At 35.5% G+C, this 24,963-nt stretch overlaps 1 protein-coding gene across 3 annotated transcripts in view; it reads right to left on the bottom strand.

Annotated features, from left to right (window-relative positions):
• Window positions 1-3,329: 3,329 nt before the first annotated feature.
• VPS54 overlaps window positions 3,330-24,963 on the bottom strand; it is a 163,905-nt gene continuing 142,271 nt past the window's right edge. For all 3 annotated transcript variants that reach the window (XR_016355657.1, XR_016355658.1, XR_016355656.1), the window contains one exon: window positions 3,330-4,143. The gene's annotated coding sequence lies outside the window, so the exon portion shown is untranslated. The remainder of the gene's footprint in view (window positions 4,144-24,963) is intronic.

Genomic DNA, 24,963 nt, shown 5'->3' with positions numbered 1-24,963 from the left:
GCTGCAGACCTTTGTCACCATTCTTTGCCTGCTTTTTGGATCTCTCTTTCACTGAGAAAGAGATATAAATCCTCGACCAATCAAACATATCCAGGTTCTCTTTCTCTGCATGACCAAAGTCCTTTATTTCTGAGGGTATATACTCACCAGCTATGCCAACAACAAGTCCATAGTTCATTTGTAGAGATCCAAGAACAACCATTTTTTATTTGTCTACAGATGTCAAGGTATCAGCCCCTCGGTTGAAGATACGACTGTCACTTAAAAATCCATTTCTCTTTTCTTGCGACTGGTAAGAATCCTCACTGCTCAATGTGCCATTGAGGACTTTTCCAGACAAACCATCTTTAATATCACACTTATCCCAAACTAAGTCACCCATAATAAAACCTTTAGTTTTTGTACTGCCACAAGGATTTGGTTGACTATCGTCATCGATATGGACTTTGTCATCTTCTAAAGTGTTAGCATCGGTAGCAGGATCACCTGGGACATCTTCTTGCATCCACACTATGCTTATCTGCATAACTCGCCCACCTTTGACTTGAGAAACTACAGAGGGGTTTGTTATCTGCTGGTTCAAACAATATACGTATTCCTTGTAAAATCTGTGCAACAAGTTTGAGCCACCTATTATTGCACCCAAACTAGACTGTGCAAATGTTTCTATTTTATAAAGGACGGATTCACCCAAAACAGGGTGAAGGAAATCTTCCCTCACACACCAGGAGTCATCCTGCATATCCACTTTCATGCACACCACCACTTGGGGTGTCAGTATTGCTCCTTCAACTGCATTAATGCAACTCCTGTATTTCTTACTACTATCGTCCAACAGAGCTTCTTCCATAACTACCCATTAATTCTCTTCTGGACAAACTGAGACAACCTTTTCCAAAACTAGTCATCCCAATTGCCACTTCCTTGGCAGTGATAGGTAAAGTGTGTTGGGAATTAGGACTTGCTGAAGGAGTCAAATTTGTGCTCCCAGTTGGCTGTCTTAGAACAGAACCAATATACGGGGGTGCAGGATTAAAGGTGTGATGACATTCAAGGAAAAAACCTTGACCACCGTGGCTTGCCTTACAAGAGTCGACATAACCATGTGACTCAGAAAAGCCTTGATCTGGCCCTTGGCCTTTTGAATCCTTTTCACAACACTTTGCCCTCTCTTTGTCAAGAGAAGAATACATTGGAAGCCCAAACACCTCAGTTTCGTTCTGGTACTGATGGAGAATAATTCACCATCTCCAAGGTCTCCACAGCACTATTGCTAGACAGCTCATCATCGTTCCTCATTTCACTTTCATAGCTAATAACATTATTTCTGTCATTTGATTTCTTAAATGACTGTTTAATCACCTCTTTATCTTGAGGCTTTCTTTGACACTTCTTTTCCAGGTAATGGCTTTCTGCTGAAGGATCCTCAAATTTCTTGATTAGCAAGGAAATAGCTCTAACATTTGGTTTTTTGGATTGCAGACTGATAACCGAACTTGATGAGGCAGCCTCTTTTTCATACGCCCAAATCTTGGTATCACATGCTTCAATTACATCTTTGTCAAGTTCATCTTCATCCGCTACCAATTCTTCATTCCTTGCTCCCTGTTTTCAAATTTCACCCCCCTCAACTGGGGAAAGCTCCACATCAGACACATTCAGTGAACCTTATTTGCTCTTCAAAGAAGTCACTTCCGCCTTTTGTGTGGGGACAATAAGTTTGTAACTCAGCCCACAACGCCATCTCTTCTTGTTGAGGGCATATGTCATAGTTGCATCAATACTAGGGAAAGGAATAAGCCTACCATCCGCTTGTTCTTCACTGTAATCCTCCTTTTCTTCAGATGAATCCTCCTCATTTTTCCAGCCATCCCACCAGTGTACACAGCCTTTTCTTACAACTTTCAGATACACAGCATATCTATCTAAATCATCAAGAAATTTATCGATGGCAAAATCAATCTCATCTTCTTCCATCTCTGCTCAACCTAACCTCAGCTCTGATACCAATTGTAAATATAATAACAAGCAAAGAAATTGAATCAAAGAAGACGAAACACACAATAACATAGATTTATCGTGGTTCAGCAAAACTTGCCTACATCCACACTCTAGCAGGGAATTACTATTAATGAACTGATACATTACATGGGCTGCACACAGCCATTATATAGAACTCTACGAATACGAAGAGTGAAGAGGGAGAATGAAAAGACATATGACTGTTGGGCTTCATATCCCAACAACACATACCCCCATATATTTCCTTGCCTGAAATTCTTCAATATTTCATGCAATTTACTTAACGCCTAGCTACAAAATATCTCACTAAGTGATGGAATTTTAACATTTCTGGCAAGGCCACCAAAAGGGTGAGAATGGTATAACAATGTCAAATAGTGCAAAAATATAATTGTTTTATGTGGCTTGCACACAGCTGCCATTCAGAATTTAGCAATGTCCAGTGAAACAATATATATCTTAACCCTGGTCACATGGAGACCCCATTGTACAGGGATGTCATTTCAAATCTGCACATTGCAGTAAATGAATAAGGGTACCAGCTAGAAAACAAATATTTTGTCACAAGAAAATCTGGGTGCAGATAAGATCTCTTTTCTTGCCAGTGAAAATTGCTGCTGACTATGACTCCGGAAACCTATTCGAATGCACTATCTCCATGTATGAAAAACATTAACGTAAACAAAGATGACATGGAGTTCTGAAAGCCCTTATAATTGCCTAATAGTATTAGGATAGCGATATCAAACCAAAAGAGCATCTGGACTAGATCCACCATATTTTATAGTTCGAGCTCTGAATAAACCATGAATTGTTACCTTACACATCCTTAAAGCCAGAAACTGCAAAACAGCTCAATTTAGTCACAGGCAATTATTTGCTGGAATTGAATGAACTTGAGCATTTTTATGTGATTTTCTGTTTCAAGAATAGGAAAGAATCCATAACACAATGTTGAGTTGTAAGCCTCTCATCTGAGAGGTCTTGGGTTCAAATTTACTCAAGCTTAACACATAATAATAAATAATGAAAGCTTTGGCCCATTACCTATCAAAAAGGAAAAAAGGCAATAGTATGAAAGCCAATCTATACAAATATCTACAAAAGACAATTCCTAGAATCAGTCAAATCACATTAAAAAAATCAGTTTTACAATTATCTCAAAAATCACTTGAATTCAGTGAAATTGAGCATTTTGCCGTGTTTTTTGCCACTGTATTAAGAAAAAGCAATAACCATGAAAACCAGTTCATAAAAATACCAAAGATAGACAATTCCTAACAATCAATACACTAGAAAGGAGTAAATTATATCTAAAAATTTCTTCCTCATTTATTCACATGCTCAACCTTTGGGAGAATTGCTCGTACATGATTGAACAGCCTTTCATGTGACCCAGGTCCACTTGTCAGATGCATATTAAAAAATGTGAACATTAGGATATGAAATCCTATCCTGTAAAGGCTCGGCAGAAAAAATATATATATGAAAAATTCAAATTGAAAAAGGTGAAATGGATCTGTAATTCTACCAATCAGTGCAGTTAAGCACATCCATGCATCTGTAATCCCACCAGCTGGTTGTAGGGATTATATTTAAGTCTTCTTCAACTAGTTTCTCATACCTCTGAAACCATGTGCTCAACCATACCTGAGGCTATACCTCAATATAAGGGAAAGACAAACCAACCATTTTGTTTCCTCGCATTGAAAACTTCTTCTGAACATTGCTACAATTAAAAAGGAGAAATAAAGGCATTCTGCTCACAATCAGAACAGGATATCATTGGCATACTTCATCTCAATAAAGTACTCCCAACAGTCTCATAGAGAAGGAGATTTCTAATAATATTGGGATGCTTCCAGAAGTGTGTAGTACAGCAACATTGGGAAAGAATACCAATGCTGGTGACCATGTTGCAAGACAATAACGAAACACTCAATAAAGAATTTTAAAGGATGAAAAGGCTATCTCGCATACCAAATACTAGAATCCAGCTTTAATTGCCAAACTACATTGCAGAAAACACAGGACCCAAGATTTCAGTTCCACATTATTTCCAGCTAAATTCAATCTTTGAAACCATCATCGCAGTCTAAGCAAGCCCAAAAATAATTGTACCTGTTGCAATATCAGATATACATTAAAGAATAATAACAAAATTTATACAGTTAAAAAAATCAATTGATAATGATGTAATAATAACAATGTACTTCCAGCATATCCTCATTGAGTGATTGTTCATATGTTCCACATCAGCCAGCAAATTTGAACAGAATTGGATATTGAAAAGATACAGTACTCGCTTCGAAGGAACCCAACCATTACTCAAAATTTTAGAGATCATAACTCATAAATAGCATGAATAAAAGCCAAATATCTCACACAAGCATCACATTACGTACAAGAAGCAAAAACAACCTCTTGTCAGGAGATGGTGTCAATCCATGATAAATGATTTCTTTCTCAGTTTCTGTTTTTGTGTTGTGTATTGAGTCTATTGACAAAAATAAGAAAAGCATAATTTCCTGAAATAATCCAAGCCTGAATGGAGTACCAACAAGCATGCAACTTGCCACCATAAAAAAACACAGCAAAAAGTTGCAACTTCTTGTGTTACTTAAGTCTTGTTCGTTAAATTTTGTGTATATTGCAGACAGAAATGTATGACTCCATCTACAAATTCGAATTGATGTGTTCACTCTTTCATGTATCTTGCATACCAAATATCAGAATCCAGCTTTAAACACCTGGACTCAATATAAATTGTGCCAACATCGTAAGAAATAAATCCAGGTTTAAATCTGAACTAGTTTAAAGATCTCTTATGATGCTTTATGCTGGCCAAATAAATATACGCAAATCTTTCCCCTCCCAATGGAAAACAACTTTAGCAAATATCTCCCTCCAAATGAAAAACAAATTTGATAATGATCCTCTAAAATCACTCTACAAAGTGTTCAAATTTCAGATGACCATAGCTATGAACTTAATCCTGTAGTCATTTCTTTAAGAGCTTTTTCAACATTAAAATTGCTTTCTAGTTGTTTTAAATTTTTCAAGTGCTGTAAAAAAAGCAACTACCCAATCCCAAACAAGAGCAGTCTTCTTTAGTAACCAGCTCCATTACCAAAGTGTACACATTCCAGTTGAATCAGAAATCAAACACAAAACAACAAAAACAACAAATTAAAGGACAATGATGGATGTAAGTATGTATTCTTCGTACCAAAACAAAACCATTTGTATAGCAATGCTTACTGACATAGAGAGCTATAAACCACGGATATATAAAAATGAAGCTCAGTCAAGCAAATACATTGTTTAGGAAACACCCGATAAAACAGTGTTCACAAAGCCTTCAAAAATGCAAAACTACTTCACGTGATCAAAATGTCTCAACTCGCCATTGGCTGGCAAGTTACGAATTCTTTGGGACCTCATAGATGGATAAAATAAGCTTCTTCAAAATGTGCCCAGTAATACCCTTGATGCAATTGTAATCGCCTAGGGATGTGTAGGCACAATTCCAAAATGAACCTAGGCGAAACCATACCCTATCTTAACCCGTAGGCAATTTGGTTCCAACTTTAAATCCAACATTATTGTACTTAGAATAATCTAGGTGTAGGGCATAATAAAGCAATAATATGATTAGAGATAGTTAGTGGTGGGTTTGGCGTAGCTAGGAAGCGAGGGGTGCGTCAATTGGTCTCCCTAACCAACTGACCACTATTTAAGAACATTGGAACATGAATGATGTATTGGCAACTTTTGGTAATCAATAAAGAATATTGTTTTCCCTTGCAATGATTTGGTATGCTTACTATTGGTAACGGTTCCTTTGTTGAGACTGATAACATTGAATTCATATTGAGTGTATTGTAACCATTCTACATTTTTGGCGTCGTCGCCTAAGTTCGAGCATGGAGGTCACATGACAAACAGTATGGAGTGATAGGCAAACCATTCCTACCACAACTACAAGCCACATAGTGACGGGGAAGCAAAAGAAATAACAAGGGAAGATCAAGTGACACGAATCCTGGTGGTAGCCTCGAAAGTTTCCGTCAACCAATATGTGCAAAGGGAAGCCTAAGAGAGAGTGGTTCCAAAGAACATGGTGAAGGACAAACTTTTAGTGCCACCAACAGTGTACAAACTAACATTGGAACATGAATGATGGACTGATGAAATTTGGTAATTAGTAAAGAATATTGTTTTCCCTTCCAATCATTTGGTATGCTTATTATTGGTAATGGTTCCTTAAGTTGATACTAATAACATTGAATTCATATTGAGTGTACTATAACCATTCTACATTTTGGGCGTCGTTGCCTAAGTTTGAGCCTGGAGTTCATATTTGAAACGAGATGGATTTATAGGCAGACCATTCCTACAAGTACAAGTCACAAATAGTGACAGGGAAGAAGAAGAAATAACGAGGAAAGATCAAGTGACACAAGACCTCATGGTAGCCTAGGAAGTTTCTGTCGACCACTACATGCAAAGGGAAGTCTGAGAGAGTGGTTCTAGAAAGCACGATATGAGATGAAATTTTGGTACCACCAGCAATATAGGAACTCCTTGGTCAAATACCTTGGTTACTAGCCAAAAACTCAATACAAATGGAGGAAGAGATGGCTGAAGTTCAAAGAGAGAAAAGAAGACAACAAGTACTCAAACAGTTTGCAGAAAGAAGAAATAGTGAATTCCAAGAATGGAAAAATCCTAGGAGAATAACAAGACAATAAAACAATTCATGCCCCTAATCCCAAATAAGGACCCGAAGCAAGTACAGGAAGAAGAAATTGAAGGGGAAACTGCCCTACGACAAATTCTATGTACTAGGGAGCAGGAAGAAAGGTGTTGCTGTCTCAAAGGGGCTAGTAATCAAACACACATGCAAAACCAAAACAAAGAAAACTTGATTGAAAACACTATAAGGGGCGTAGCCAATTCGGCAATTTTGAAAGAACGGGGAAGGTGGGGTGGACGGACCCCGAAACACCAACACGTGGAGAACACTACCCTATCCAAAAACAAAACTCTAGTCACACAAAGGAAGAACTACAAGGAGAAGGAGAAGTAGGCACTCAAGAAGCAATCCCGTCAAGAGGGAACACTGTCCCGACAGGAGGGAAAATTGTCCCGGCATGTGGGAACACTATCATGAGAAGAACCAATACTCAAGGAATAATCCCGACAGGATAAGACACTATCTTGGCAGGAGGGAACATTGTCCCGGCGGGAGGGAACATCACCCCGGAAGGAGGGAACAAGCAAAGGAGTGGGAAAACTAAGACGGCCAAAAAAGAAAAACTCCCCAAATTCAAAAGAGAAGGATTGGAAGACCCTGCATGACATTGTAAAACATGCATAACCATATGGCTAGTGAATGGAGAGAATGATGTCGATGAATGGTTAAAGGCATTTCCTGCCACCCTAAGGGGTATGGCTATTGAATGGTACATAGATTTGGAAGCCAAGAAGAAGGCCACATAGAAGGATCTCCGCACAACCTTCGAGAAAGAATTCAAACTCTTACAGGACAACGATGAGCGATGACAAGATAGTAAAAGAAATATACAATACAAGACAAGGGAAAAATGAATATGTAAGAGCATTGAGTAGGAGGATGAATGAATTGATTGGGAAATTAGACAATAAGCTAGTAGACGGGTTTAAGAAAAGATGGTTTATTGAAGGGCTAACTATATCCCTACATACAAAAATGAAAATGGTACCACCATCATCCTTTGCTGGCACCTGCACTTGAGCTACAAATATAGAGAGTGAAAACAAAAGTTCTAAAGGAAGAAGGCATGGAGCGGAAGCGAGAGTTTGGATGAAAGTAGAGATAGTCTAAAACGATCCAAGCATTGAGAAAAGATATGATGAGGAAGATGAAAGAAATGTCAGGAAGCAAGGAGGAGAAAAGAGAAGGAAAAGATTCATGGTGCACAAACTATGAAAAGGAAGGACACAAAAAAAACGCATGCCCCTAGGAAGGTATTTTGTGAGATATGTCAGGTATTGGGCTATTTGATTAAAGACTACCCCAATAATGCAAGCACATAATGCTCAAGTATTTTTTACACAAGGGGAACAATCCACACCACCTTCTACACCACGAAATACAAATATGGAAGCATCACCTGAGGGTACCGAAAAAGCAAGGGGGAAGCAATAACAATAGCAATAATAACACGCACAAAAGCCGAATCGAATATGACTCCAAGGGATGCCCCATGATACAATACAAAAGATGCAATGAATGGGGAGATTTTGCATAGGCTAGTCAGAATGGAGGAATGCTTTGTAAATGGTGTGGGCCAGGTAACCACAAGGATGCCAACTACCCTAGACAAAAAGGGGTGAACATGCTCAATATTGTAGAACCAAGGAGGGAAGTCCTAGCCATCACAAGTATGCAAGCCAAGAAATGTAGGGCATAATAAAGCAATAATATGATTAAAGATAGTAGTGGGTTTGGGGTACATAGGAAGCGAATGGGTGCATCTGTTGGTCTCCCTAACCAACCAAGCACTATTTAAGAACATTGGAACATGAATGATGTACTAGTGACTTTTGGTAATTAATAAAGAATATAGTTTTCCCTCGCAATCACTTGGTATGCTTATTATTGGTAATGGTTCCTTATGTTGATATTGATAACACTGAATTCATATTGAGTGTATTGTAACCATTCTAGACTAGGCTCTTGGACAAGATTGAAATTTACTTATAAAGGTTCACTTAGAATCCCCTCCAAATCCAAGTCTAAACCCCAACATGCCCAAGAAAACTCAAAGTTACCCTGTACTAACCATAATGCAATTGGAATCACCTACTTAGATGTAGGCACCATTCCAAAATGAACCCAACTAAAAAGATTCATGCCATGTCCAACCTAATAGGCAATTTGGTTCTAATTCTAATTCCAACATTAGTTTACTTGGAATCAGATAGGTTTTTGCACGATATCAAAATTTATATATAGAGGTCCTCTTAGAATACCCTTCGAACCCAAGTATAATCTGTACTCAATCCAAAAATGTGGTCCATTGTGTTGAGGGTGTTTCAAAGTCAATTTTACAGTTTAAGGATCCTTTTTCAAGTTGACTAAACAATCTTGAGCAGATTACAAAAACTAAGAAAAAAAATTACAAAAAAATCACCTTTGGTTTATCGCAGCATACCTAAGAAACCCCAAATGGGCTTTGTCATGCCTAGGGTAAACTGGCACAATTTTAATGTTTTTTACCTTTTATAAAAAAAATTACCTATTAATGGATCAAGTGACCAACTTTAAAAAGCACCCGTAAACCCTAAAAATTACCTAAAGACACATTTGAAACACAAAATTAAACACATTAACTCAATTTGAAAACAAAGCACAGAAATAAATACACTTACTAGCAACTAAACTTTCATTTTGTTTGTCACTAAACAAATAAAGCCAAAGACTAATCGTTTAAGGTTTAAAAGAATGGGTCCAACAACCCATTTGTTCCCAACGAGATCGTGGAGTCCATTTTTTTTTATCAAAAAAACTTTTCTTGTTTTATCTTTATTTTTATACACTTTTGTTTAGTTGTATTGTTTTGCTTTCACCTCTTCTAAGTTAAATAAGAGGTTGTTTTTTTTGTCTTATTTGGAATGTGTTGCTTTATAGACTTCTTACTAAAGAGATTGTAATGACAACTAACTCTACCTTCACAGCCCTACCTCACTTTGAAGATATCCTTTGGCAAAGAAAAGATTGAGGAGAGCCCATATTTTTCCATTTCTCGGTGTCCTTTAAGTAAAAGAGATGCCATTGTACATCCTATGGCAAGATATTTTATACAAGTTGAAAATAGAAAACAAGAAAGTGGAAATAAATAAAATAGGTAGATCTTATGGACAATTAAAAAGAAATGGTATTTTTTTTTTAATGCTCACCCTCTATAGGCAATGTGAATACTCAATAAACAATACATCCAAGTTTTGATTTTCCTTTGTGGAAATACATTGATATTATAAGACCGCTTCAAGGAGGTGTAAGGGGAATGGGGAGGTCCATAGGAAATGTCGGGGTTGTGATGTAGAAAGAAATAGCTCATAATGATAGGCCATTTGTGTGGATTCCCTAGAAGAGGAGTCAAGAAATGCACTAGAAAAGAAAATGTTCTTATACCAAAGGAGACAGTGTTAAAATATATCACGGACCATGATGAAGCAGAAGAGAGAGAAGCATGTTGACAAAGTATGCCCATTAAAAAATTGAAGGGAATGCAGTCCCCATCTCCAAATGTTGAAATAGATGAGCACCAAATTTATACTACCACAACAAATCCTGAAACTAGAACTGAAACCTTTCGCAACTTCATTTCAAAATGAGAGTGGGGGCATTATCGACCAAGGTATCTTTATCTTTTGCTTTCATTGTTGTTTTCTTCCCATACTATAAGATGTTGAAAAGTGTCAATGAAGCTCCAAGATGGTATAATGGCCCCAATTATGAGAATAAGTGCAACAACTTGTTGGAAAGAGAGGTAAAGAGGGTTGAAGAATCATTGAAGACCATAAGGGATTAATGGATTGAGATAGGGTTATCCATTGTTTCAAATAGGTGAAAACATTAAAGAAATTGCCCCTTGATCAATATCATGGTAGTGTCGCCTAAAGGGGCAATGTTTTTGAAATCCGTGGATGTGAGACAAAAGTAAAAAATGCGCAATTTATCGTAGATATTCTATCCTCTACCATTGAGACTGTGAGAACTAAAAAACATTGTTCAAGTCATAACAAACAACATAGAATTGTAGAGTTGTTGGTTTGTTGGTTAAAGAGCGATATCAATATATCTTTTGGACACCTTGTTAGTCCACTCACTCAATCTTATGCAACAAAAGATTAGGAATAAATTACATGGATCAAAGAGGTTTATGCAGAGGCTAAGGACATCAAAATATTCATCGCAAACCACTACAAGACTCCAAGAATTTTCAGATTATTTTCAAGTTTCAAGCTATTGAAGGCAAGTGAACTTGAAGTTGTAATTTAATTAAATAAATTAGTATTTTATATCTTTCTGATTTTCAATATTTTATATTTAATTACATTTATTTTCTCTAAATTCTATTAAAGGTTGTTGAGACCCATTTGAATCTAACATAATTATCTTAGACAACTTGGGAAAATTCAAGTAGCACTTTGCGATGTGGTGATCAGAACCAATTGGTCTACATGGAGGCAAAGCAATAGTGAGAGGGCCAAAAAGATTAAGCAAACGATATTGGATGACACGTGGTACAATCATGTTAATTGTCTCCTTCGCTTCCCTGAGTCCATTTTAGGCTTGCTTCGCTACACTGACATGGATAGACCTTTCATACAGAGGTGTATGATGGCATCAAATTAGTGATTGGGAAGATGAATAAAATCATAAAAGCAAAAGAGCAACACGCTAAGGAGACCTTAAAACAATTGCAAGCAATTGTTGTAGAAAGATATTACAAGATAACCACTCCTCTACATCTTCTTGCCTATGCATTGACACCAAAATAGTATCTCAAACTATTTCTTGATATGAGAAGGCTTCCACCATATAGAGATTTTGAAGTGCATAGATACATGGCAGCATTCCTTAGACTCTTTCTTGATGTTGATATGCAATATAAGAATAGAAACAAGTTCATAGAGTTTGTGAATGCAAGAGGTCCAAGTAATGATGTTATGTTATCGATTTAAGTAGGATGCTTATAGTTGGTGGTACCTCCATGGCCAACAATTTCGATTGTTGCAACCCCTCACAATCAAAATTAATTTTGATTTACGTTGTCTTCATATATCGCTAGTAATATTATAACTTTAATAATTGAATTTTAATTTGTTAAATTGTCTTGACTACATAGGTTACTATTTCGTTTGCATTCAAAAGAAAATGAGTAGATATTCTTTCATCCACTCAGTGAAGCGTAACAGGTTGCAACAAAAAGTAGTGGAGAACTTAGTATATGTGCATTCCAACTTGTGTCTCCTTACCCACAAAACGAATGAATACAAACAAGGGAAGTCAAAGATGTTGGGTATAAATGCAGAGCACACAAACTGGATGTTTCCATTTCTCAGCTTGCAATTGCTGCATTTGTGTGATGTCCCCTTTGAGGATCATTTTACTTTTCTGTTGTCCTCAAAATTTGATTAATAATCTTTTATTGTTGCCTTATCTTTTTGTCTTGGAATGAAATCTCCTTCATACTTTATTGAAAAGGTCGCCTCCTTTCATTAGAATTAAGTCACCACTTTTCATTGTTGCCTTTGAGAGTAATATATTATTTCCCAAATTTCTCTCCCTTCCTTGCCATGCAAATGAAACATTCTTTATATGTTCCAAGCTAGAGAAGAGTCACACATCTTCATCATTTATGCCCTTCGTAATGGTCACAAGCTTTTTACAATTACTACTCTTTTGAGAGACACAACTTCATTATTGTTGCCCTTAGGAAGAGTCACAACCTTTCATAGTTACCACCCTTTAAAAGAGTCACTACCCCTCATCATTCTTGCCCTTCAAAAGAGTCAAAATATTTCACTATTGTTGCCCCTTTAGAAGAGCCACAACCTTGCCGATTTAATTCCTTATATTAATTCATGTCTTTTTTCTCCCTTTTCTCCCCTCCCAAATGAAGTTCACTTCTCCCTTGTTATATCTCATGTTTGAGGGAGTCACAACTTTTTGTTTCATGCCTCTTGACCCTTTATTAACTTAACTCAGTTTAATTGCATTATATTCCTATTTTATTATTTTATTTTTTATTTTTACTTTTATTTTATTTTTATTCTTATTCTTATTATTTTTATGCCTATTTTTTACTAAGTTTATTTTATTTTCATTTTTTATTGATTTAACTATATTATAATTATATTGTTTTACATTGTATTACTCATTTACTTATTTTTATATTTAATTATTTATCTATTAAATTTTTTCTTTAATATTGTTTATTAAATATTTAATTATTTATCTATTAAATTTTTTCTTTAATATTGTTTATTAAATACATTATATTACTTAATTATTTATTTATTATAAAATCATATTCAAAAGAGGTGGCATTTTGAGGACTTAGACAACGAGAATATAAATGGTGCAATCAATCCCATTGGCCATGGCTCCATTTATGAATCAGCTAAGGCCACTGATGACAAAGTAGATTTAGATAATTCATTAGATGATTGAAAATTAGTATAAAGTTACAATTATGGAAAGTTGAAACAATGATACTTGAACTTGATATTATCATTGTAATATTTTGATGTTGAAGTATATGATTTCTGATGTTATAATAAAAATTTTATGGTGTTTTTGTTTACCATGTGACATTCTAAAACACACACACACACTCTGAAATGAACTCAAACCCCATTTCAAAATTTTGTTGTACCGTTAAACCAGTTCTTCAAACTCGTGTTAGAACCACAAGACAAACAGGCAACTTGGGCTGAAGGTAAATTTATTAGTATATTTTCTTCTTTATTACAACTATTTTTTTTTTAAGATTGATGAGATTCCATTTGCCTCCAACATGATTATCTTTTAAAAAAAGATTGAAGGTGCGGGAAACACTTACTAACATGGTCAACGACCATCTTTGGTCCATACACAGGCTTTTGAACATTGATAAGGTAATGAATACTAAGAAGATTGTCCTAGATGACATTCAGTGGGATCATAAATAATACCTTTTTTCTTCAATTCAGCCCATCTTAAATACCATTAGTTAAATTGACTTTGCTAATGATGTCAACTCAATGATTGAGGAGATGAAAACCATCATGAATGAGAATGAGAAAAATCTTCAACAAATTCTCGTCATATAAATGCACACAATTCTTATTGAGTGGTTGAATAAAAAGACCAGCACACTTCATTTCTCATTGAGACTAAATGCCATGCAATTTGCAAATATTAGCATTTGATTTAATTAATTACTTTGTAAAAAAATTGTAATTATCACCTAGTGTCAGAAGTTATTAAATGCAACCATAGCAACTAAAATGCATATAAGAGCTGTCATTATAGAAGCATGAAGAGAAGCACTTAAAGTATGAACAACAGAATCAATAAGTATCTTCCCAAAAGGTTGAATAAGTCCAAATTTGTAGTGCTACACCAGCTTTGGGGGTCAATTTGGGGACAGTGGCACTATATTTACTATCTACTATAAAAATAGTGCTTAATATGCTAGTTATGAAAAAGATCTATAGCAGTATGAGAAGTAAAATAGCAAAATTGCAAGTGTCAAATATTAAAAACAGACTATTGTAAACTTGAACATTGAAGTTTTGAACACTGATTGTCGAATTACTAATTACTATTAGTAATTAAAATACTAAATAAAACTGTTGAATCAGCAAATGGAAGATTTATATTATGTAAAAAAATATGACAACAACACCACATGAATTGCAAACATGGAAAACCCAACATGGAAAGCCCAGTTCTGATTTTTATTTAGGATAGCTAGCATAATTAGCAATATCGTATGCAATAGCAATTAGAAAGCACAAACCCTCGTAATCTACCCAGATTATGTTTGCGAATGATCTATAAAATTCCTTCAATTATGTTTGTAAATGATCTGGAAATGTCCTTCAATCAGCCAAAAATATATGTATGTATCTGATTTGCTTGCAAATATTTTAAACAAAAAATTAAAAGGATGCACTTTTTAGATGTCTTGGTGCAAGAGACTTCTAGAAGTCCCTGAGATGCTCAGGGGCCTCCTGGTTGTCCCCAGATTCCGTGAAAGATCCCGGCTTAGAATCTCTGAGGAAATGCTGAGTTTTGTCCGTAATCTTGACTTTAACCAGCAAAATGCTTTTTGGTTTTGTCTATATTCTGATTTTTTTGGAGTTTTGTTGTTTTTTCAATTTCTTTTGTTTTTTGGGGGATTTTTTATAATGATATTGCAAGTACATGAACATCTACAAAATTAAGCAATTCTAAAACATATAATAGAAACTCTAATATATAAATTCAATAGCATTGATTTAAGCCTAAGTTGCCGGTTCAGATTCCAGTACGGATGAGGGTTCGAGATTCGGGTTTGAAATTCGTCCAATATATTTTTGGGTTGGGTTTGGATTCATTTTGGGTTCGTCTATACAAAAAGATATGTTTTTTTAAAATATGTTTCTGTATGTGCAACAATAAATAAGTCCATACACCACTCTGCTAATAGTAAACCAGCATAGGAAAATACACCACCATATATATGTTTCAGTTCAATAGGATAGTAATTGTATCATTTAGCCATACACATAACACGATACACTTGCTTGGTCACATGTGCATGGGACATATTTCCATATCAAGGGGGCAGTATGAGAATGAAAGGAATGGTCAAGACTCAAAAGATAACTGCAGTTATCTGATTGTTTATTTTGTATTGGTTAGAGAATTTCCAACAAGGCTAGATCAAAAGTTGAGATTTCAAATTTCAAGCCCTGGATTCAAAGATCATTTGCTCTTTTAAAAAAATTCCTCTATCATCATCAATTTGGATTTCACTATTGTCAATTTAGATTTCCTCCATAAACAACTTTTCATTTTCATTCACAAATGCATAGATGACAAATAAACTATCTTTCTTGGCCTTTTTAGTGCTCACTTTTAGGGCTGGGAGGATCAAATAGACCAAATTAGGCAAAGAAAAAACACATTAAAAAGATGAAGGAAATATTTTGAGACCAAATTCAGCCCAGGTTCGGCTGTTGGGCAGCAAATTCTTCAAAATTCGCTCCAAATTCTGCCTGGGTTCATCTGACAAAATTTGCAGTGAATTTGTGGCTCTGTAGGTGAATTTGGGGAGAATTTGACAAGGACCAGACTTTGTAGAGAATTGAACCAGACTTTGAGGATCGCTGGAGTGAATCTGGTAACTTAGATTTAAGACTTAAACTGAAACCACAAGTCCTTGGAATTGTACCAGGCCACAAAATGAAGAGATTGTGACTGTGAGACCCAATAATGATGAACAACCAATTCAATAATGCACAGCCAGATATGGATGATCTCAATCCAGTAACAAATCAGCCAGCACTGTAAAATGCTTGAAAAGACAGAAAAAACCTCCAAACAATACTGTGAGATACCCAATCTACTGATGACGCTAATTCTGGGCTGAAATAAACTGATTTCATGAACCAATCTGTAGCTGGCCAGCCCTAATCAAGGTTGTGGGACTCAGCTGGGCATTTAAAGCTTACACACCAGCCCTAGATCTATGTTTGCGATCTAATTTCCGGATTCAATGACTGCTGGAATTGAATCGGTCTGCCTCCAGACTCCCCAAATTACTTGCAATAATCCTGTCAATGAATACGTGCTCTGGGAATTGCTCTAAAATGAGTTGGCTGATCGTCCAAGCCTGAAAACCACAAGGGGCTACATCCTTGATGGCCTCCACTGCTCAAACCTCTGATAATTCAGAGTTCCAACTCCATAGAAATGATAAATTTTGCAAAACAAGCATACCCCAAATTGATGCTACATTCATTCTTATAGGTTTCCCAAGTCAAATCAAACCCTAGTGGCTTTCCCTCTGATACAATATGATTTTTATTATTAAAACTTCCCCTCCTAAAGAATTTCGAACCATGTGGACATATTATTGAAAATTTTAATACCCCACTGAATAATAGAAAACTATCAAATTGCTTACCTAGGGAAATGAGCCCCCAAGGTACTTATTATATATTAGTAAAAGAAATATTAATATAAATGGGTGATTGCAAAAGTCATGTTTATGGGTGATACAAGTCATATCATACCACTTCAATGGGTATGTGAGGAAGTTTGTGAGATTTCAAGAACAATTTTAGTTTCAGTCGTTATTGGTCACTGTTCAAGAATTAGAAGCACTTGAGAAGAGCCTCTAATAGCCAAGGAGGAAGCAGTAGTTCACCCCTCCATTCTGACACACAAGCATAAGGATATTGTTCAAGCAGGACAATAAGAGGATATCGCATGAGTGTGAGATTGGACCATCAGGGACAACGCTCAGCTTAAGACAGATATATCTGACAATAGAACATTATCGTCCTCACCAAAAGATAACTTTGAAGCAGCAACTGTGGATATATCTCATCCACTTGTTCATACTCTTACATAAATTTCCAAACCTAATCCATAAAGGATTTATTCTTAAATACACCAACGATAAGGAGAATAAAAAAAATGAGAAGTGTTATTCACAGCTAACAGAATACGGCAACAAGAGATGGGAGAATTTAATTGTAATGTCAGATATCAAAACTGCACGCTCAGGTTGAACCAATGACTTATAAAGTCGCGAGTGCATGGATTAAAAATTACTATTATGGAGATAACATATCACATAAGTGGAAGAAAGCATATCAGAAGCAGCATTGATATATCATTATATTAGACCAAGCCATCCCTATGTTAATAATCAAGGTCTGTCTGTGCCCATAAGACATAGATAACTACGTAAGACTAAAGACCAAGGGCAACCAGAAATAGAATACTAACATTGTATAGTCTATATTTGACCAAATATCGCAGAGCAATAACATTCAAACTTATCCCACATATAATTAATTATGAGCATGCAAGAAGAATTCATTTATTAGAAACTATGCATATTGAATTCCCCAGCACGATAGCATCTTGTCTAATGGCCCTTGGACAGTGATTCATATATTTATATATGCGATGGAGGATATAATAATCTGCAAATAAGGTTGACAATATTTCCAATAATAAAATAATGAGAAAACAATAATCATTAGAGGATGATGGTGATGAATTCTCTTATATGTCACCACTATGGAATCTTTAACAGTAAACTTGAAAGCACGGGGTTCATGACCATCAAGAGATAGAGAGGTGATGAACAAAATATCAATTTTCTAGACACCATCTAAAGATCTAATAGGAAGGAAGAACATATCCTCTCTTCATCCATTCTTAATTCTTCCCATTTCAGCAATTAGCAAATTGTCATATAAATCATTTCATACATTTAAATCAGAAAAAATGTTCAGAGATCAATAATTTAGATAAGAATTAATGTTCATATCAGGTGTAAGATTACTAGTCCAAATCAGAATTAAAACCGTATTAATATAAGCACCATTGTCAGTTTATTATTCATGAACGAGCCCAAAACATAAGACCAGAATATCAAGAAGCAATAAAGTTATTCATAAAAGACTCAGGATACAATCTAGCCATAGACAAAAAGAAGTCTTCTACAAACAACCAGTCCTAAAATACAGAGGACTTGATAGGAGATGTTACAAATACCCAAGGTTGGTGGATGAAGTTTCTCATTTATAGTTTGTTAAATCACCATTGTGTATAGTGTTGGATCTTATGCTTGATTTGGGGACTAAAATTGCCCATGGCATCAATAGATGGATTTGGAAACTATTCAAAGTTTTTGGTTTTCGGCTAAGTTACCATATTTTCTGGTCCACCCCCAAATTCGGAAGTCAATTCGCTCCACATTCAAATTCAGATCGAATTCGTACCAAATTCCCATTTTCCTCGAGAATTCGCTGTAAAATTGCACACAAAACCCTGGTCGAATATGACGCGACTTTGACCGACTTCAGACCTCACCCGACAATTTGGAAACATATTTATGTTGTTTTCGGCGAATTTTGACCAACTTTCCTGTGATGCTGATGCAGGTTTTGTTTTTTAGTTAAGTTTTTCATTATTATTTTCAGTCTCACCAAATAGGGCACGGGTAATCTTCTAAAGATCTTCATTGCATAGTATCTGTTCATCGACAACTTCCACAGATTACCTAACACCTCCCTTATTACACAGAATATGCACACAGAAAAAAACAAAAATCAATAAAAATTCTGGGACAGGGCTATCCAAACTGGGATAGTAATTCTCCTCCACTGTTGATGGCCCTTCGTAATGTTGAAATTGGAACATCTCGGCACAATGAAGAAATCTGGTCACACCACGCTCATTCCATCTGGTCTGCCCATATTAAAAGTCTGCTAATCTGAAACTTTATGTTATTTTCCTCCTGACTGCACTGTGCATCATCATTAGCTTTCAATGAGATAGCTTATTGTTTTGTGAAGGATACTATATTTATATGTATACCTTTCATGGAAAAATTAAACCACACTACTATAAAAGCCAACATCAATAATTTTAATTGCATATAGAGATATAATTTTAATTGCAGAGATATAGATATAAGTTTGAAGGTTATATATATATATATATATATATATATATATATATATATATAAAATTAAAAAATCTAGTACAGACGAACCCAAACCCAGCCCCAAATAATTTTGATTGAATTTCGAACCCGAATGTCGAACCCGCATCCAAACCAGAATCCGAACTGGTAACTTAAGGTTTGGGCTTACCTGTACATTGTATTCTTGTTGGTATATCTATGTAAAAGTATTGTTGCTTATCTATGAAAACTTGGCCCAATGGTTGTATTGTAATTTTTTTTGTTATGAATCAATTGAATAAAGTTTCATTGGTTAAGATTTTCCCTAAAAGAGTTTTCCCAGGTAATCATTGGTGAGTATGTTATGCATTATGAGCGTGTTTCATTTTGTTAATGTCTGACATCTTTTTCTCTATTTGCACTTATCGTCAAATCGATTAGTTGTGGAAGTTTTATCCCACATTCTTTCATTTGGTATTGAATCTTGACTAGTTCTAAGTTTTATCCCACATTCTTTCATTTGGTATTGAATCTTGACTAGTTCTTGAGATCTTAGGATAGGAAAAGAGTTTTGTGTTATCCTAGCTCAAGTGGGAGCTGTGACAAAAGAAGATTTTTATTTCAAGAAAAACGGTGAGCACATCACAATTGGATATGGACATATTTAATGGTGCAAATTTTGAAATTGTTGATATTTATAGTGGAGAGCTTGCTTCTAAATTGAAATCTATGAATCACTGTCTTCCAAAAACAATCCTGAGACAATAAAAGATGAATATTGGAATGTGTTAATGTGTAAGATCATAAAGGTTGAAGCCTCATTGGGGTATTAGGAAAAACAATCAGGGAAGCCTACTGAAAAAACGGAAAACTTATATGACATTAAACCCCTGGAGAGTAGGTTTTTCTAAGTTACAGTTTGGGTATTAATGCAGATACAAGTAAAGGAACCAGTACAGTGGTATACCAAAAAATGAATTCCTTGGATATCTGTTGTGAATTATTAAGTACAAGAATACTTATAATTGAAAATAAGTAGAATATTTATATGTGTCAGTGCCTCGTATTCATAATTACAAGAAAAGAAAATACTCTAGTCTCAAAATGTAATTACATAACGAAAATTCAAAATTACAAATTACTAGGAAGGCCTGTTGGAACCATTTTTCGTCAGTTTCTCTCACTAGCAATAAGTGGGATGAAGTCAACTCCCTTCCATTAGTTCAATATATTACATAAAGTTTCTACAGAGTTCTGGATAGGAATGTGTTATTAAAATAAGAATCGTCCTTCTCGGTTGATGAAAACTTCTGCATTACAATATTAAAATATCATCATTGGTTGATTCTTCCAAGCAATTCTACTCATTTTGGTGATGAAGTTGTTCATAGTACTAACAGCTTATTTCCATTATTGAGAATAAATATCTGTCCACATTTTAATAAATGTGGTATCTTTTCCTCCTACATAAAATAGTGGGAAAATATAGCATGATTTCCAAAATTCAAAGTCAAGATTGTCCAATTAGTAATAAATCTTCATGAATAATTGATTTCAGTCATTAAGATAAGATAATTTTATTAATGTCCAACAAAAGGGTGCAAGAGACTGTCTAAAGCAGAACAACAACCTAGCAAACAGCCGGAACACCAAATGGTCTCCAAAATAAAAATGGAACAGAAAGCAAAGAACTAAAGAACCAAAGCAAGAGGAAACCACCAAACCAAACAAACCAGCAAGCTAGCTGCCCCAATCAACCAGGAAAAAGTAAAGAACCGACAGATTAGCAGTAGGACAGGAAGTCTTGTACCATCTCCAAGAGCCCCCGGAAGTGCTAAAAGGAGGAGGTGGCTGATGAATGAAGGATCTGCAAGGTCTCACATCCCTGGGGTACCAAGAAAGGGGATCAAGTGCCCGCTTGGTACACCACGTGGAGGGAACCACTATGGAGAATGAGGTGATGAGTTGATTGGAATTGGATCTCAGGGGGAAAAGCCATTGTAGAGTGAGCTCCTGAAACCTTCGTATTTACTAAAGATAGAGTGCAAGGCACCTCTGGTTCGTATACGTGAAAAAGGTTGGGAGGGACTAAGCATATTTAAAAAGGCAGTAGAATCTCCCTCTGATATCATAGTACTTGGGGCAGCGAAAAATGAAGTGACTCTCCATCTCAACTTCCCCCAAATCACCAAGGTGGCAGATCCTATTCTCTCTAGCCAAATGGTGGTCAATCTAGATGCGGAGCCTATGTGAACTCACTCTAGAGGAACCAAGAGAGATAAGGAGAGCATGAGACCAACCATGAGAAGGATACAAGGAATGCACATGACCCCGTCCTATAGCTCAAGAAAGTGCTCCACATAGAAAGTCATCCTTGGGCAAACCCCCCAAGGGGACAAGCCCAAGTAGTATGAGTATACTGTATGTAGATGTCCATCTTGACATGCATGTTCAGCTCTTGCCGAGGTTGCAAAAGATGAGCTGGGACCTCCAAGGTATACTGGAAAGGGTGAAGGCAATCAATATCAATCCCAATAGAACCTAGAAGAGCCGAGACCTGAGCAAACCAACAATGAGCCCAACCAATGAAATCCGAGCTTGCAATAGTCTCTGAAGAGCAATAATCCAGGTAATAATACTTGTGACGTCCCTCCTAGGAGTCCTCGAAGCCCCACAAGCAATGTAAGAACCAAACCAAATCGAAGATAGTACCAAAAATGTAAGGATGGGCCCCAAACTCGGCAAGGACAATGTTGTGTAAAGTAGACACTGCCCAGTTCTAGTAAGGACGGTGCCCAAACCACAAAGTTGTATACCACAGCCGGTCTAATTAAAATGTCCAAAAGGGTCAGCTTGGACGTGGTGTCCTAGAAGTAATGTTGAAGCATTCTCTCAACAAGGGCTAGAGATTCATAACCCTTGTTGGTATGCGGTTGAAGTGCTGATGTCAAGCTATATCGAGGTCTAGAAAACTTGAACCCAAATAAGAATAAGAGGAAGTGATCTCAATCTCTTTGATCTCCATCTCATAGCAATAGGAAGTATGTGAGACTCTTGCTTGGTACAAATAAGATATTGTTTGGGTAGTGCCCTAGCATACAAGAGGCCGAACTTGTACCATATCATGACAAATAGAAGACTCGCGCATATACCTAGGTCCATTATGGAGGACCGAATAATGCACTTTTTTCTAGGGAAGACAACATAGGCTTTGAGGATGAATGAGGGAACCTCAATCGTCGAGCACCTAAATATAGTTAACATCATTGTGACCCAATTATAATATATTAGTGTGTCAATGGATGAAGATAATTTAAGTATAACTTTGTTTTGTTCATTTCTAGACTCATGGGGAAACCCTATAAAGGTCATTGGAAGCACTACATCAAAGCCTATAATTGATGAATTGGTGTGTTGCAATGGCCCTTAATTAAGACACAAGTTAATGTATTATAAAATGTTCAAATAATGAGTGTTGTTATAATTAACTAGTGTTCTTATAATTAATGATAATCCCTTAATAATCAATATAAATAATTAATTAAAATATAGATTATATATTGAATGTGAATAAATAGACTTATAGAAATCAACAAATTAATAATGATAAACACACAAAATATCATCAATTAATACTATAAAATTATATAAATAAATCTTATTAAGAAATATCTAAACAATAATTAAAAAGATTGAATGGGCGGGTCTAAAAGGGACACATCCGTAGACCCAAACAGTATACTCGTACCATGAATGAAAATAGGATCCATATATTAAGAAGGGTGAAAGGGGAATAAAAAGGCATGAAAGGAAAAACATATAAAGTCTACACAACAATGAAGACCTTATGTGGCAAAAGAAAGTGACAACAAATACACCCTCTATAGTCAAAGTCTACATGGAAAGAAGACAAATTACATAAATTTAAGATAAGAAATAATCTGCTCATTTTATAAGAATTCAGATTTATCTTCAAAAAGAACATGGACAAAGAGAACAGCCAACGTGGGAAGCTAAAGGGAAAAACTTAAACTATTAAAGGGACTAAAAACCCATAAAGGTAAATAGGGTATTTTATATATTTTAAAGCTTTTGTTTACAATATTAATTATGTATCTTTTATATATATATATACAACATGTAGAAATTATTATCCATATTTATTCATGTATATTAAATAGAAAAAATATTGTTATAATTTCTTGTATAAATGAGATTAATATAATATCCTATAAGAGATTGATATAATTTCTATTTGATTTACACAACTAAGATTATTATTATTTTTCTAGTGTTAGTATGAAAGATTGATATAATCTCCATCTAATTGACCTGACAGGGATTTCTATAATTCCTATAATGTTGGTATGGGACATTGATATAATCTCCATCTGACTGACATGGCGAGATTGATATAATCTACGTATGCTAGGATGTTCTTATGAATCAACCAATGCATATGTGAAAAATGCATTGGATGGGGGATATCCCTTCCAAGAAAAACCTTCAGGGTGCTCTTCAGGGAAGACAGAGAAGTAACTAAGGATGGTACTAGAATCGATGATATATCGATCAAGACCTAAATACTCAAGAAGGTTACTAATCCGGATCCAGAGACGTCTTAAGGTTGGAATTAGAAATGGGGTAGTTTTGCAGTTAGAATAATATAGTTAATGTATATTATGGTTGGCTCTAACATTTATTTGCAGGTATTACTCATCTCAAACTCCCCCTAATAGTGGGGACATTCCATGTGTGCTATTCTCTTAGAGGGTTGAGACAAAAAACTTTTAATTCAATCAATGTTTATTTGGTTGTTCATGGAAGATTGAAGGATAAAGACACTAAGGACAAGGAGAGGAACATAAAAAGATTTGTCTACTGATGAATCCAAGGTGAAGTGTGAGAACTATGGTAAGAAAGGCCACATGCAAGATTACAAGGAGACAAAAGGACAAAAAATTGATCAAAACATGATTCTCAATTTCAAGGATTCTCTAGCTACATATGAATGTGAGGATACATAAACATTTTTGACTATAAAGCTTATGTTCACATTATTCCTCATAAACAGAAGGTTTCAGATAATGAGAAGATTAATGATGGAAAGGTCTACCTTAGTGACAATTCATAGTATTGTTGGGCTCAACCAAGCTAAGTTCAAATTCTTTGAAGGGAGGATCAAAGGGGTCTCATAATTTCCGCACATCTCAAGTTTGGCATGAAACCTACAATCTATGATAAATATGAATGATGGGAGCATCCCAATAGTTTTCGAGGGTACAAAATGGTTTCTGGAGCCATTGTGTTTGCAAAAAGAAATGGTATTGTAACTCTTTTCCACCATGATGAGAGAATGTATATTCAATGCAATAATTATAATCTTCAAGAGCATATTCTACAAGTTAGCACTTTTATAGCATCTATTGAAAATTCTATATCTCGAAAAGGTACTTCACCGATAGTATCACTTTGTTAAAAAATTGGCACTAGATCCACAACTAGACTTTCTGACATGCTACCACTTCTACAAGACTAGATGTATATGGGCACCTAAGTAACCAATACTGCAAACAATAGTTTCAAAATTAATGAGGATAATCCATATTTCAAACTTATGGTCTCATTTACTTTCACATTATCTCTCTCTACGCAATTAGGATAACTTAAAATAAACATATAACCATCAATTATTTCTTGTTCT

Source organism: Cupressus sempervirens, chromosome 8 (assembly GCF_028749045.1).
Source record: "Cupressus sempervirens isolate cs-2001-9-10 chromosome 8, ASM2874904v1, whole genome shotgun sequence".
NCBI classification, from domain to species: Eukaryota; Viridiplantae; Streptophyta; class Pinopsida; order Cupressales; family Cupressaceae; genus Cupressus; species Cupressus sempervirens.
This window is presented reverse-complemented; position numbering and strand designations above follow the sequence as displayed.